Here is a 17,003-nt window from a genome sequence, read left to right as displayed (position 1 = left end):
AATTTTGCAAAAATAGTGGCAGAATACTAGAATTGATGGATCAAATTATGAACCTTGAGGCATCCAGGATTGGTGGACGGAGTCTCTTCTTTTCCTGCTAATAAAAGCAGTGTTGATTCCTATGACCATGACATACCTTCTCTTAGGAGTTGATTAAGTTGCTTTTATATCTTCTGATAGAGGAGCACCATTGCGAATTAACTCCTGAACTACCTTTGCAGAAGCTAACTCCGTATCCAAGTTTGAAATAGTTTTGTCCAATGTCCTACATTCAACACAATCTCATAAGCTTTGAAATGAAAATTTAGCAGCGCAAAACATAACACAACAACATCATGGTATATAACTTACTAATGGAGATATACAAGACAGATTTTCTATTGAGCTTTTTTTTCCTTCATCGATGAAGCAAAACAATTAATGGATACAAAAAATGAGCTAGACCAATTTCAAAATTCATAGAAAGAAAATTCAAAATAGATCAAACCAAAAAGAACTAACTAGAAGTGAATATTAACAAAATATCCATAATAAATGATAAAATTACAAGGATGTAAATTCTATATTTTCTCTTTGCTCACGCACCCACACAAACATTTATGCCATAAGAAAATTTGCAAACAAACCCCTTACTATGGATCTCAATAAAGTATAAGCCAAATAAAAGTAGTTACCTTTTGTCAAGGTCCTATAGTTGTAGTTACAGCCAGCAGGCCTTGTACCTGCCAATGGGAAAAAAAGGAAAAAAAAAGAAACAGGTTTATTTAGAAAGGAGCTGGACTTGCAAAATTATCATGAAAATATAAGCAGGGTTGGACTTGTAAAATTATCATGCAAAGGGTCTCACTTTCACCATAAGAAGCAATGATGGATTAAGTGGGTTGTGAAGGCAAACCAATTAAGATTACTTCAATTCCAAGAAATTAAAGTAATAATCAAATCCAACAAACCTTATGGACACACACATTTTCAATCATTCTATTCTACGCCAACTTTAGATCGGACTTATCCACAGCCAACTATGCATCAGAGTGTGCCCGTGATGACCATGGCCCCATCGCCATCCTTCTTTGCTCTCCAATGTGCACTTTCATTTCTCTTTTATATATATATATATATATATATATATATATATATATATATATATATATATATATTGAGTTGATACACTCTTTTTTTTTAAATATTAGATAAGGTATAAAATTCATATCATGTAATATATAGACCTAATCAAATATTGAAAAAAATATTGATTTAATGTTAAAGAAAATATGAGTATATATAACAAATTTTGCATCAAATTTGCGTGTGTTATCAAACCTTTTCTTATGGAATAACTTTTATTGCAAAATTGCAAGTTGCAACTATCTTAAACCCTGAACGAAATTTTGCTCAAGTACAAAGATAATGTAGGTGGTCTGTGACACCTCAATAATATAAATAAGAATAATGGAGAAAAAATTCACCCGCACAGCAGCACTCCAACACCTTGTGTACCTAAAAGTCTTTAAATTTGATTAGCGGACTTGAGTTGGTCTGGCTCTATGCCACTTTCACTCATACAAAAATTTGCAGCTTACTAAACAATGTAACTACAATACCTTGAGTCTGTTATAATTGAGATCTCACAATGGCTTGCAAGAAGAAGAAAAAGGTTATTTCAGAACTCATTTCTATTTCAATTTCTTTGGTTTCAGCCTCATAGAGAGAAGGAGAAAAGAATCTATTTTGTGGACCAATTTCTAAATTGAGGGATCAAACCTCATCATCAGAAAATTTCTCAAAATTTGAATATTATACTAACAAGATATCGAAAACAAAAGGTACCAACTTAAACTATGCTTCAGTGCAGATATCCTCCACTTTTGTTGTAGTGATGTTTGGATCTGTTCTGCTCTTCTCCACTTGTTTCCTTGCAGGGCAACCCTTTGTGCTGTTGCATTTATAGTAACCCCTACAACACATACACAACAATAAAATAAATTAATGCCCAAACACCTCCCAATAAAAAAAGTAATTGCTTGCTTAAGGTGAGTGAATTTTGTTCATTATTGAATATAAATATAAAATAAAGTACTTAAATTTTTTTATTATTAACAACCTTAACTTGTGGTGAACTAAATCTATATAATAATGAAGTATTGATTAAAGAGAGATCAGATTTTTAATTATAAGTTAATTACCTTGGATATGGAGAACCTTTAATGGGTTTTTGACCGTATTTCCTCCAAGCCCATAGATTAGAGAGAACAATTCCTCACCTTGTCTACTACTTGGTGATGCTGCTGCTGGAATACAAATCGACTTCTTTGCCTGACTTTTCCTGAACAAGTTTCACAACAACAATAACTACTTTTTACTTTTTGTTGATTAGTTATCTCATAAATCTAAATCTAATTCAAATAAACACAAGAGAATATCTCTTTGGTATAGTTAGTTATTGATAGAACATGAGTCTTCAGGTGGTTTTGTGTGAAAAGTAGTACTAATTGAAAAGATAAGCTTACTTATTAATTAGTGTTAAAAGCTCCGTTAGTGATTATTGTTATAGTGACAGCCACAATATCCTACTAGCTTTCTACTTTTCATGTGGGTTAAATCCCATGACAAGCCTCCATCATCAACTCTTCAACCTCATTAATCCATTTATTAATCAATTATATCTCACGAGGACAAAACCCATCATCATTTGAACAAGTATATATAATAATAAAAAAGAAAACCTATCTAACCGGGAAGTGCGATTCTCATCATGCATGAAAAGAATCAAAGTAAAAGAAAATTATCAAAATTAATTATTTAAAACAATCGTATATGACCTTTGCTTATTAACAGGAGCTGAGATTTGCATTACTACTGGTCCTGCGTTGTCCACCAAGCAATAAGCAGAAGAAGGCTAAATTGAAACCAAATTAAAAAGAAAAGGTATAATGTGAACCAAAATTAAGGGGGATTTTTCATATGCCAATAATCTGAACCAAGAGTATGGGCATACTTAGGATTGTGACCAAAGGGAGGAGAGAGCAGATCGGCGGTGGACCCACCAGTAGGGGAAAGCGCCACACAACTGGTACTGCCAGGCGGTGCTACACGGCGGCAAGGATTCACGATTGGAGATTTGTTTAGCGCCTCTGCTCCCGTTCTGTTCGCACCAAGAAAATAGGAAAGAAAAAAAACAACTGAAGAATTAGGGATGAGCGCTTACCAGGGACGAGAAGACGAGCCAGCAGCCGGTCCAAACCGACGACGACGACGACAGGTCTGGGCTTGACGAAGAGGGAAGAGACGGCATCGCGACCAGCAACTCCGAAACGACCTTCTGGCGACGCAAGGAGATACGCAGACCTTCGACGGCGAGTGTTGCTTAAGGTGAGAACTTCCAGAGGCGAGTGTTTCGATGGCTGGAAGGCATAGGGAGTCAGGGTTGAGGGTTAGGGCTGGTGGGGAGTGTATAACGAAGGAGAAGAGCGCCGTGAGTGCTTTTCGAAAGGGGAGTAGTGTATATAATGGTGTTAGTATTTTAATAATAATAATAATAATAATAATAATAATAATAATAATAATAATAATAATAATAATAATAATAATAATAATAGGATCAAGGTCCTGATTAGGGGCGGTTGTTCAAGAAATAGCCGCTAATCAATCTGACTCTGCGGCACATGATGTCAATTGCTGCAATCTCTGATATTTGTGGCGGTTAGATAAACAGCCAGAATTTTTTGGCCGCTATCCTTCGCTTATCCTGTAGTGATCCTATAATTAGTTTAATATTTTAAAATAAATTATTTTATGACATAACTCACAATTACAAAGGTTAGAGTTAATAAGGGAAAACAAATACTGGCAATAAGAATAAAATGATCTTTCTGAATTTCAATTTTGAGCCAAAACAAATTTTTAATTTATTACAAAAATTTAATCCTTTAATTGTGTAACAAAAAATCATTTTATAAAACATAAAGTTATTAATGAAATAATCAATATTATAATAAATTAAACAAATTTATAATAAATCAGATTTAACTGTCTTTAATAGGCCAAAGTAGAATATGACAGTTCCTAAATTAATAAAATAAATCCCAAGTTATTAATTTGAATTAGATTTCTTAAAAATCTTTTAACCGCATTAGCCATGGATTTTTAGTGATGGAAATTTAGAATTTTCGTTACTAATTTTTTAGAAAACACAGCATTTTGGCACCAACTAATTAGAGACTGATTTTTAAAATAGATTTTTCGTTATTACAAATATTACAAGACATCATTTGAGTTTGACAGTTTAGTATCAAATATGTCGCTAACTAGATGGCTTTAAAGCTTCCACCATATGGCATGATATGATATAGCAACATTTTTTGTGGTTAAAACTTTATTCGTAGCTAAAATTTTTCATTTTTTTCATTAATATTTGGTCTAAATTTTTCGCTAATTACCAATTGGAAAAATCGGTCATTGAATTCATCAGTAATCCTGAAGATTTTATTTGTAATGTACACTACAAGAGACACGCCGAATAATGGCGGTTTTTTTAGGGATTTGTGGCGGTTTTTAACCGCCGTAAAACGAAATTTCAGCAGTTCTACAAGCGTCGCCTATTAGGGGGTGGAGATTTGATTTTGCGACTGTTTTGGAAAACCGCTGGCACAACCGCAGCAAATCAAATAATTAATTTTGCGGCGGTTGCAAAACCGCCGCTATTTGGTAAATATTTTTTAAAAAAAATTTGTGGCGATTTTTAACCGCCGCTATCCTGCACGCTGGTTTAAAAAAAATTAAACTGCCACAATTTGCTATATATGATTATAAAAAAAATTCTGAAAGTCAAAGCACTTTGAAATAACCCCCTTTTTATAGGTGAAATACCTCATACACTAGAAAGGTTATGAATTTTATCTACATAACAACAATCAACAAAAGACAGACAAAATGCTAACTTAACACATCAACAAAACATCTATATAAACATAATCTTCGAAACTTAACGCATTACAAAAATTTGAATTCTTCACTTTCCACCTCATACATCTCAATATCTCAATATTGCAACCTATAACTGTCATATTTCCTAGAACTTCAGTTTCTAAAACCTTTTTAGCTTGCTTTGGTACAACACAAGTTCTGTAGCCTAGCTTTGCCACCGTGTTTACCCTTTTCTCTATTCTTGGGACCTGCATCATCAAATAATTAGATTGATATATTACCAAGCTGATCTAATGTATAAATAAATAAACCAGACAACTAATTTGTTAAAATTTGACTTAATATATAAAAGCAATCTGCAGTTCTTGGAAGCTTCAGAAAAAGGTATTGTTTCAAACATCTTCCAAAGAAATGAAAATTATGAAAGCTAAAGATTTGATAGAACAAATAGATATGATGTCCTCAATTTTACTATAGGATGCATGGTTCTAGTCAAATTCAATCAAGCTCTAGTGAATAGTTTAGGGATGAAGTAGTAAAAATTATTTAGCTATGGATCATGTATGTTTGTCAAAAGCATACTGATCAAATAATCAAGTCCAAAACATAGGCAAATATAATTTTTGTATCATTTTTAGAAGATGCCAACAGAAAATCATACAGGAGATCCAACAAGAACTGGTGAGAAAATATTAAAAAGAAAGCTTTAATAACTGTTGAAGATTAGTGTTCCCTTCATAGTATTCTTTGGTAACCATGTTGATGGTGTGTGAAAATGCTTGATTTTAAGGTATAATTTGTTAACCAATGAATGTAGATGCACATGGAGGAATAAGGAAAGACTGAAAGCTATCAAGTGCAAGCGTAAGTGCAAGCGTAAGTGCAGTTTTGTCGTTTTTTGTAAATGTACTACATATAGCCTTATGTTTTGGCTTAAATTGCTCAAGAATTGGAAAATGAACTTTACAAGTTTACCGATATATCATGCAAATTAGTAGTATGCTGATCTTCAATCACATCGATCTTTTATTGAATTATAATCATATATTTTTTCACAATCATTAAATAGAATGCAAAGGCAATAGCAAATATACCTGATCTACGATTTGGTTCTGAATGATTTAGGCCCTACAGGATTTGTAGTTGTGTAACGACATGTGAATCAATTCACTCCATGGAAGATTTGAGCTTGAACATCAATTGATAAATTTTCTAATAGGTTTAAGATTACATGAATCTCTTTATCAGAAAGCAACAACTTTCTATAAGCAACAATTTTCTTCCTTCATTAAACAAATGAGAAGCACTGAGCAAAATATTTAATTTTGTAAGTATATAAGGAAAAGAAAAGATTCTTTTGGTTGCAAATTTGTTAGAATTATTTCATATATTCAACAGCAACTCCAAATAGCAAATTAAAAAATTGAGAACACTTGATGACTAGATAAATAGTGAAACATGGTAACTTACTATCAACTCTGTTACAATAGTACAGCTAAGGAGGATATCAGCCTCCTGCATGGACAAAAAGAATGCAATGCTAGTATGTGTCTCTAAAAGATACAATGACCAATAGAACCTAGATATCACTCAATTTAACTTGCTTCAAAAATATTTCAAGTGATCAACTCAGTGTCATGCTGCTCAAGTGGGGTATCCACGTCATATTATTGTAAGGTAAAAAATATGAAACTAAAAGCTCAGGTTATGCTTCTGCTCCACTTAGTTTAACTGATAAACAACTATTCATTCAAATTCACCAATAATCACCACAAGAACAGACACCATCTTTGAAGTGGTGGAATCTATTAGCATCCCTGACTACAACCCCACTTGGCATATTGTCGAGCACTTAGCATGCAAAAGCATAAACAACACAAAATAGCACTAACAAACATTCTTGCAACACCAAATCAAAAGTCAGCACCAATGACATGAAAAATCAGCAGCATTTTGCAGTGACTCAGTAAAGTATCAGTCAATCATTCCAAACAGATTGAAATTCAAACTCAAGAAGCTCTTAACAGCATGTTTAACTATGTATAAGCTAACACTAATTCTAATCAGAAAATCCTAATTCTAACCTAAACTCAACTAACAGCAGCAAATAATCCTAACCAAATCAAATTAAGACTAGAATCAACATATAACTAATCCTAAATTAACTAAAATAGAGAAAAAAAGGTGATCTGAGAACCTGAGTCGAAGAACAGAGTAAGAACTCAGGAGAGAGGGATGCAGTGGCAGTGACCAGCTGCTGCTGTGACTGAACTCGCTGGAACTAGAGTGGCTCTATTCTGATTATGCGATTGGGAATGAGGGAGGCAGGGGCGAGCTAGAGAGCCACACTGCGGGGTTGTGAGGTAGGGAAGAAGATGGTCACAGCGGCGTTGGATGGTAGCCGGTGGCGAGACAGAGAAGGCAGGAGACATGGGAAGAGAAAGAGAGAAAGAATTTTCGCAGTGGTTGTTCGCGGTGGTGGTTTCGTGGTTCTGACAGAGAACCTAAATTTGGTAAGATCTGAAGGTTTAAGGATGAGAGAATGATTGAAGGTTAGGGTTAAGTTTGGTTTGTCTTGAGAAAGAAAAGGGAATATGACTGAGAGACAGTGCGGCAGCGTTCAGCAGATTTGCCGCTATAACTACCACAAAATCGAGAGATAGTTGCGGCTCGACCAACCACCGCTAAATAGCCACTGCTATCTACCGCCTTTTTTGTAGTGGTAACAAATATGTAGAGAATTTTTTTTGTCATAAAAGGCTTTATGATTATAAAAGGTAATCTAATAGTGATGAGTTTTAGTAAAAATATTATTGATCAATCATGTAAATATTAATTAAAAGAGTAAATATTTAAAATAGTTTCTTTTGTATCACTACAAGAGACGCGGCAGATAGCAATGATCAATTCAAGGCGGTTAGTGAAAGCGCTACTATCTGTCAGTTTTGCGGCTATTTGATCGTAGTTTGGCGACAGCGTTAAAAAGAGCAGCTATATGCCTCGATTTGTCGGCGGTTGGAATAAGAGCCAATGCTAAATCTGCCTGCATTTAACTTTACCCTGAGGATTCGACCACTTTCTTCTCTCTCAATTAAGATTCTATTTTTCCTCTTTCAGAAGCTCCCATCACCATCTTTGTTTCTCCTCCCCAAGTCCTCTTGCATTGTTCATGGCCATATTTTTTGCTACTGTCTTATGAACCTTTGTTGCTATCAGCCTCGTTACACACGCCTTTATCCTATTTTTCCCCTTCGAAAAAAAGCCCCCAAACCCTGCTAACCCTAACCCTCCTTTCCCGAGCATCATCAATGCTGCTTCTGTAATTTGTGACAACATGCTCCTCTGTTTCGTCTCTTCAGTCATATCTGAGCGCCATCTCCTCATACGTTGTGCGTGGTTCGAATCTGCCACTATTTTCTCCGACCTCTGTCGCTGTCACCCTCGTCGCCTCCACCATACATCACAGGTTCTTCCTTTTCCTTATGTGTGAGCTGAACTTTTTCTGGAGGCTAAGCTAAACTGTGATTTAGAAAATTAAACAAAGTAGAAGAAAATAGAAGAGACACTCTCTGCTTTGAGGTCTTTGATGTATTCTTATTCTCTCTTCTTGATGCTATAGTTCTCCTTCCAAATATTATCATCATGTTCCCTATTTTTTTAATTCAATTCACTTCCATTTTAGATCGAAGATTTTGCCTTCAATTTAATTAACTATTATTTTATTGACAACAGTTCCAATAGAATTTGGATTTTGTTTCTATAATTTGAAAGTTTCATTTAGCATTGTGTGGCAATTTCATCCCTGTCATGGGATGAACTTAGATTATTTTGTGATTGAAGCTCTCTATCTCATCATTTGTGTGATTTTACTCGAACACAAAAGGGGCAGAGGCACGAAACACACCTTCGTGCACAAATCCTTACCGTCGTTCCTTTCCACCCATCGTTCCAGTTGGATCGTGCTTCCCGTTGCTAGTGGGTCCATCGTCGATCAACTTCTTCGTTTAGATTACTAGTATGTACAAAACCCCTTTTTCAGTTTTGTTCTGTTTTTTTTTGGATTCAAAATTCAAATTGGTCTACATTAATCCTTTTCTTCTTTATTTGGTATCAATTTACTGTTTTGTTTTGTGTTAGTAATAGAGACTTCGCATACCAATAGTTAGTGATAGGTTTATTGCATATATAATGAAACTGTGAGTGAAATTGGAATTCAGATCCTTTCCTTTCCTTTTTGTTGATTAAACTACTCAGGCCAATGTTCTTTATGCCTCTATCTTCTACATTGAAGTCTGTGCTTCTTCACATATCTATGATCTATCTAACTATTTGTATGGTAATGTGATAGTGATTCGAGAAAAAGTGACATTGATCCATGTCCATTTTTAGTTTTGGATTATGAAGCTATCTCTGCAATTGGGTATAGTGACTGATGTTTTTTTATTGAATCAATATGAAGTAATCATCCCATATGCATGAGGTAGGGTTTTGAAGATATTTTCAAAAACCATTCTTAATGAAAGAAAAGAAATATTAAACCAATTAGTCTTGAGTATTAACTATAAAGCTAATGATAATAATTTAGTCTGTGAGACTGCAAAGAAACTAAAATTTGAAAATGTGCAGGTTAAAGCTGTATGATAGTATGGTTGATCTTTGATTGGAATGGAATATAATCTCTAGCTTATTGACAAACTTTATTTTTGGAGAGTGTAATTGTTAGATGCTTTTACTTGCGGGTAGAATTCTAAACAAACAATTCCCAACTTATGCTCTGTCTTATTATTCGATGATTGTCAGAATCTTGGAACTGTTGCCCCTGCCACAAATTCAAGGCTTCCACCTCTGAAGTCGGAACCCGCTGATTACAATTATGATTTTGGTGCGACTATCGATGTACCTCTTGATTCATCGACGGTTTGTATTTAGGTTCTTGAAATCCTGCTTCATTTATATGTGTATTTTGTGTATTGTTTCTAGGATTGATTGTTTTTTTCTGAATCTATTTCAAATTTAGGATATGAAAAAGAAGGAGAAGGAACTCCAATCCAAGGAGGCTGAATTGAGAAGATGGGAACATGTATATACCTGGATGTTTGATGGTTTTACTTAGTTTGGAGTTTCCATGATTGGTAACCATAACCTGATAACATGGGAACTAACGTGCATCTTATTTCATTTGATGTATCAAAAATATAGGAACTGAGAAAAAAAGAAGAAGCAGTTGCACGAGCTCGAGGTATATATATGTTTTTTTTATGGCACCGTTTTTTGAAGACCTTAATGTTTGCTGATTTGGATTAAATTACTGGAATAAACAACTATGAGGCATCTTGTATTTAATGTTTTGGCCTGTGTTTGCTTGTTTTGTAAACTTAGTGATGAATTTTTTGGTAGTGGATTAAATTCCATGTTTTATCCTTTTTAAAAACTCCATGTTTCTTTTGCTATTCAAATTTTGCGCTTCATGTATTAGATTCTGTTTTGCAGCTGAAAATGTTATTGAGTAGAAGAATTGGCTACCTTTTTTCCCATTATCCGTCATGATATTGCTAATGAAATTCCAATCATCTTCAAAGACTGCAATATGTTGTATTTACTACGTTGTTAGGTATGTTATTCCTCTCTTTCTCTTTCTCTCCCTCTCTGCCAGAGTATTTGAAGGTGTTTTATGCATGTTTATTATTATTATTTTTCTTGTTACTTCATTTCCATTCTTTAAGAAGATTCTGTTCTAGGAATTTTTTGTATATAAAATTTAATGAAAAAGAAAGAAATATTTTTTGAACCCAACGAAAAGAAAAAAGTCTTCTAAAGTTGTTGTCATTAGCTATCACTTAATATTTTTTTGCTGGCAACATGGAATATTTTATTCTTTTGCCCTTAAAATCTTTTGAAATGAACAATTATAATAAATAAAAAAAACAAAGTAGAGATGTTAGGTACTGATAAGCTAGTTTTATGAGTAATCAAAACCGTTAACATGTCAGACTTGAACAAATATTTTCTCCATCCTTTGAGTAAAATAATGACTTGATAAGACATGGTTCACTGTGGAATGTATCTGTGATATATATTATTATATTTATTCACATGTCATGTTATATCATTTCACCATGAAGTTGTAAGGATAATATGTAGTCCATGGCCATTCATAAAAAGTGAGATTTTGCAGGACTAACCTTGTGCCTAACATGGAACATTGTAGCTGTCACTACAGTTTAGATTAAGGGTGAAGGTCATTTTACTATTTTAGAGATATAGAATAAGAATATTTTCGAGTACTGAAAAGTTAGAATAAAAATTCTAACATTTACAAATTCCATGCACGTGGAACTTGGCCTTTTCTATTCTTTTGTAGGTGTAAAAATATGATTTCTTGTTATTATCTACTTCATAGCAGGGATTCTTGGAGATAATAGAATTTTCTTAGCATAGTAGTTTTGTATTGTTTAATATTTTTTGAGTAAATAATTTACAAATAAATGTTTTTTTTAGTTAACGTTTTGAAATTATCTGAGTTTAATATTGTTTATTTAGTATTTTTTATGTTAATATCTCAAGTTTAATAAATATGATGTAAAGAAAATAGGTTATAGAAAAGAAAAATAGTATAAACTATTGTAGTTGGACGGATTTTTTTAAGCTCGTATATGAAATTGCGTCGGTTCAAAACCGTCGCAATTATTTTTAAAAACCCACATAAATTTGTGGCAGTTTCAAAATTGTCGCAATTTTTAAATCCATTGACTAAAATAGTGGTGATTCTCCAACCGCCGCAAAATCGTCAACTTGATTTATTGCGGTTGTGCCAGCAGTTCATTGGAACCGCCGCAAAATCAAATCTCAACCCCCTAATAGGCAACGCTTGTGGAACCGCTGAAATTTCGTTTGGTGGTAAATCCCCTAAATAAACCGCCGCAAATTAGCAATTCTATTGTAGTGTATTTTGTATTACACAAACTAGTCTTTAGATAAAAAAAAAAGAAAGTCACAAATAGAAAGACAAATTAGCTTTTATTATTTTTTGAAATTTTCTACAATTTAGTTTAATTTGTTCTTCCTTTTCAAAAAGACAAAAAACAAAAAGTATAAAGACTAGTAGTTTGTCCTTTCCCAAAATATATGTGAGGAACTAACTTAATTAATTTAGCATATGATTAATTACCAGAAATTAAACTCAAATTTTATATATGCACCCGTTTTATATAAAGGGAATACTCCCATAAAGACGCGTACAACGTCTTTTTGTAAAGGCACTTATGTGTCGCATTATTATTAGACGTATTAATAAACTTGTTATTTTTAAATTTCTTAACAGATTAGAATAAAACCGATTTTTTTATAACAATAACAATAAACCAATTGTTATCAGATCCGATCGAACCAACTAATTTATATAACCCACTGGATTATGGTTTTTTTATTTTTTTTTTTAAAACAAAAATTAGGGATATATTTGTCTTTTTATAAAAAAATTTAAACATGATTCGATTTAAATTGTATAAATTGCTCGGATCAAATCAAGTCTAATAACTATAGTGTGGATAATTGAGTTTATTATTGTTACTATAATAAATCGATTTTGTTTTAGTTTATTAAAAAATAAATTATTAATCAGTTTAATAAAAATGACCAATAATATTATGACACATGTAAACATCTTTAAAAAAAATATTTTTAGTGTCTTTATTGAAGTGATCCTTTATATAAATTATTGAGTGGTTCCTCTCAATTATTGCTTGTAAACAACCAATAGTTTTGCCTGAAGTCTCCTAAAGTATGTTATCTTATATAGTTTCTTGCAAATTTCATGAGTAAGCTTGCAAATTTGTTTTTTAAATATTTTTCGGGTTAGAGTCAAGCTTCTAATGAATATTATGTGGATGTTTGTTATGTATGTATGCTTCAAAGCATCATGGATCTGCTACAATTAAAATATATTTTCATTAAAATATATACGTATGTACTAATATCTTTTAAATCAAAAGTTTTACGTACCAATAATACACGATCAATTATGCGTCATGCACTCATGTGACACACATATATTGCTTCCTAAATTATAGCTTTTTTTTCTTCTTTCTTCCTTGGCCCTTATTAGCTTCTACTCCAGAGATGTTATAGATTAAACTTCCTTTGTTAAAAAAAATAAATAATAAAATATGTGACAATATCCACCAACTTTACGTAATCAGTCGTATCTGCAATGATAGATAACGTGACATATATACTTTTCCCGCTCTCAAAGTATTTATTCCTACAATAATCTTATGAATCAACACCATTCAATTAATAACTTAGCCAATAAGTAACGAATTGGTTAAAAAAATTTAATAAAACAAAAAGAAGAATCACATTTTTCAAAATTATTCTTTTATTATTTTTATCTTCTTCTCAACTTTAATACTATAATCTTACCCCACTTCTATCCACTACCACAAAAATGAAAAATATCTGCAGACAGATGTTTTGATAATCGCTATTATCTGTAGTTTTATGATTGTGAGAAATACGAGATTAAATTAAAGAAAGTATTTTTGTGTATTATTCAATATGATAAAAAGTACAATATATAATGGATATCTATAGGTATTAGATGATGAATTAAAGTAATAAACGTATAAAATTCTATAATTAATATACATATATGCTATATAAATATAAACGATATTAATTGATTTAAATTGATTTTAATGATTCTCTAACATCCCTCTTTAAACTCAAATGGGAGCTAAAAATAACAGTTTGAGTTTAGATAACAAAGTCTGAAAACGAGTCGGGTGATGAGTTTTCGTGAAGATATCAGCAGTTTGATCCAGTGTTCTAACAGTAATGAGACGAACATCATCAATAAGAATACGTTGCCGAACAAAGTGACAATCAATCTCAATGTGTTTGGTGCGTTCATGAAACACATAATTATGGACAAAATGAGAATATTAATTGTATTTTTATAATAAACATCTATTACGTCAATATAAATGAAAAAAATATCAAGAAAGAATGAGAATAAAAATGAAAAAAAAAAGATAACGATAATAATATAATAAAAGAGTACAAAACAATATATGAGATAGTAGAAATAACAATAACTACGAGGATAAACTGTTCTTATGACGGTAGAAATAATAATAACTACATGAGTTGTTTTGGGCTGCTCTTATGATAGTAAAAAAAAATAATAAGTGTTTCGGTTGTTTTTGGATTACAGTGATAGAAGTAAAATGAAAAAAAATAATTGGATACCAAACTCTTATATCTCTTTTAATTTATCAGGTAACTAATGAAATAAAATATTATTATTTACAGTATAAATTAAATTAAAAAATATTTCATCCGTACTATTATAGTAGGAAAAAATAGTTATTATGGCAAAAATTAAAATTGTCAATCATACATTAGCACTCTTTCAATTCAATCATGTGAAAAAAATTGAATATAAATTTATTAGATATTAAATAAAATAAAATAAAATATTATTTGCACTATAAATTAAATAAAAAATACCAATACTTTTAGGATTAAAAAAATTATATTTTTAAAAATAAATAAATAAATATTTTATAAAATAGTTACGATTACGTGAGAGTAATTGCACATAATTTACATAGCATGATTCACTTTAAAATTTTAGTGTCCAAATTTAAGTTTTAATATTATCTTTTATCATATAACTTCTCTCGTACCTCCATCAATTACATTATATAAAGAAACCACCTCCACAGTGAATGACAACTCATATTCTCTATCTCATTTTCATCTGTATTTCGGTCAAAGTTGTAGAAAAATCATGTGTAATCTCTTTTTCAACTTTTTACTCTATTAATTTATCTTTTAATTTGTTTTATTTTTTTACTTCTATTTCTAATTCTAGGTGCACTTCTTTGTATGGAACAATTATTATTAAAATAAAAAATAGTCATTATGATAAAAATTAAAAAAAATAGTAAATAAAAATTAGTAAAAAAAATAGTTATTATGATAGAAATCAAAGTTGTCAATCACAGGGGCAAAGCTTAGTATACATGAAAGGGGCAATGGCCCCTCCCAAATAAATAAATTTTACTTATAAAGTCTTCTAATTTTATAATTTGGCCCTTCCCTAATTTTATTTTTTTCTCTATTTAGTTATATTTTACATGTTAGCCCTTCACCCTGGTCAATCATACCATGGTACTATTTCAGTTCAATCATGTCGAAAAGAATAAAAGAAAATCAAATATAAATTTGTTAGATATTAAATAAAATAAAATTACATAAAATATTATTTATTGCATAAATTAAATAAAAAATTACAATATTTTTAAATAAATATTTTATACAACAACTGCTATACAAAACTCATTGAATAGTAAAAAAGAGTTGAACATCAAACTCCTATATCTAAATATTTTAATATAAATTATTTAATATTGTCAGAACTAAAAAAATTAAGAAATAAAATTAACATTTCTTCTAAAAATGATTATTTTTAAAATTATAAATACACAATAAAAAATTAGAGTACATTAAAATGTTGCCATAATAAAAAATAATTCAAAAGATAAAATTAAAAAATTAATGGAATATATATATAATTAACCAATGTTATCATCATTTAGTATATTATTTAGACTAATTCTAGTACTTGAATATCTAAAAAACAGATTACTAACATATAAATAATATTTTTGAATTATCTAAATTTTTTAACATAAATAATTTAATATTGCCTGGACCAAAAAAATTAAGAAATAAGATTAATATTTCTTCTAAGAATAGTTTTTATTAAAATTATAAATACATAATAAAAATCTAGAGTACATTAAAATAGTACCATAATAAAAAAAATTTAAATATTAAATTAATAGTGTAAATTTTTTAAGTGAACAATTATCAATCATAACACATTGTATTATAGACAAATGTAACATATTATATTAGAAATAATTAAAAGTTTACTAATTATGCATTAAAGTTTTTAAAAAATGACAATTTAGACTCACTAATATTATTACTGTTCCATCTATTACTTAGATTTAGACCAATTCTACTATTATTTTGAGTATCTGAATATTTAAAAAATAAATATATTATTGACATGAGATTAATGTATTTTTAAATTCTACTAAAAATAAAGTAATTTTTTATATGAATCATAGCTACTAAGGGTAAAAAAAATATAATAGTAATAATCAAAACATAGATCTAAACGAAAATATTATTATTTATAATTTATAATAATTAATTTAGATAGAGTATCTCAAGTAAAATATTGAAAAATTTTGGGTATGTGTCTATTTCTGTTTATGATATCTTTAAAAAAAGATAAATTGGATTAAAAGCAAATTAAATAAAAAAATTTCTATCCGTATTCAATAAATAATACCCATAGGAAATGAGATGAGAAGAGAGGAACAGATGAGAACTGAAAGATCAGATAACGAGTAAAAGTTATGTTAAAGTGGTCAAGTAGTAGAAAAGTTAATAGAAAAGGTATTACTAAAAAAAAATCTTAGACACCAAACTTATATATTATTATTATATATTGTTATAGATATATTCAATTTTGTCGTTGGGGTATCTTACTATCTAGGGGGAATTAATTGGTATCTGTCATGGGGGATGTAGTCCAAGAAAAAATAAGAGGGGATATGATTTTAGAAGGAATTATGACTTATGATAGCTATTCAGTTTTTTATGTGGAGGAAGCCAATATAAAAGAAGAGGAATTAAAGGTGGTGATAAAAAATAAAATTTAATTGAGTAGATTAAAAGATAAATATAGACTAATTGAAAACAAAGATTCTTGAAAAATAAAGTAATAGCAAATAAGAATGTATTAAAAAATTTGAGTATAAATCTAGCAAAGAGTTCATTTGGAAGAGGCAATGGGAATCTAGGCAAATATAAATGTGAACAGGTGGGTTCAATTGAATTTTTATTATTTTTTAGTTTTAATAATTATAATTTCTATTAATGCTAAAAATTTCTGAAACTTAACTCCTGTTGTTTAGTGAATTTTAAGTTGATGTAGATTGCTGGTTATTATTTTTTAGTTTTAATTATTATGATTTCTGTTAATACTAAAAGTTCCT

Source organism: Arachis stenosperma, chromosome 5 (assembly GCF_014773155.1).
Source record: "Arachis stenosperma cultivar V10309 chromosome 5, arast.V10309.gnm1.PFL2, whole genome shotgun sequence".
NCBI classification, from domain to species: Eukaryota; Viridiplantae; Streptophyta; class Magnoliopsida; order Fabales; family Fabaceae; genus Arachis; species Arachis stenosperma.
Note: the sequence above shows the minus strand (reverse complement) of the source record.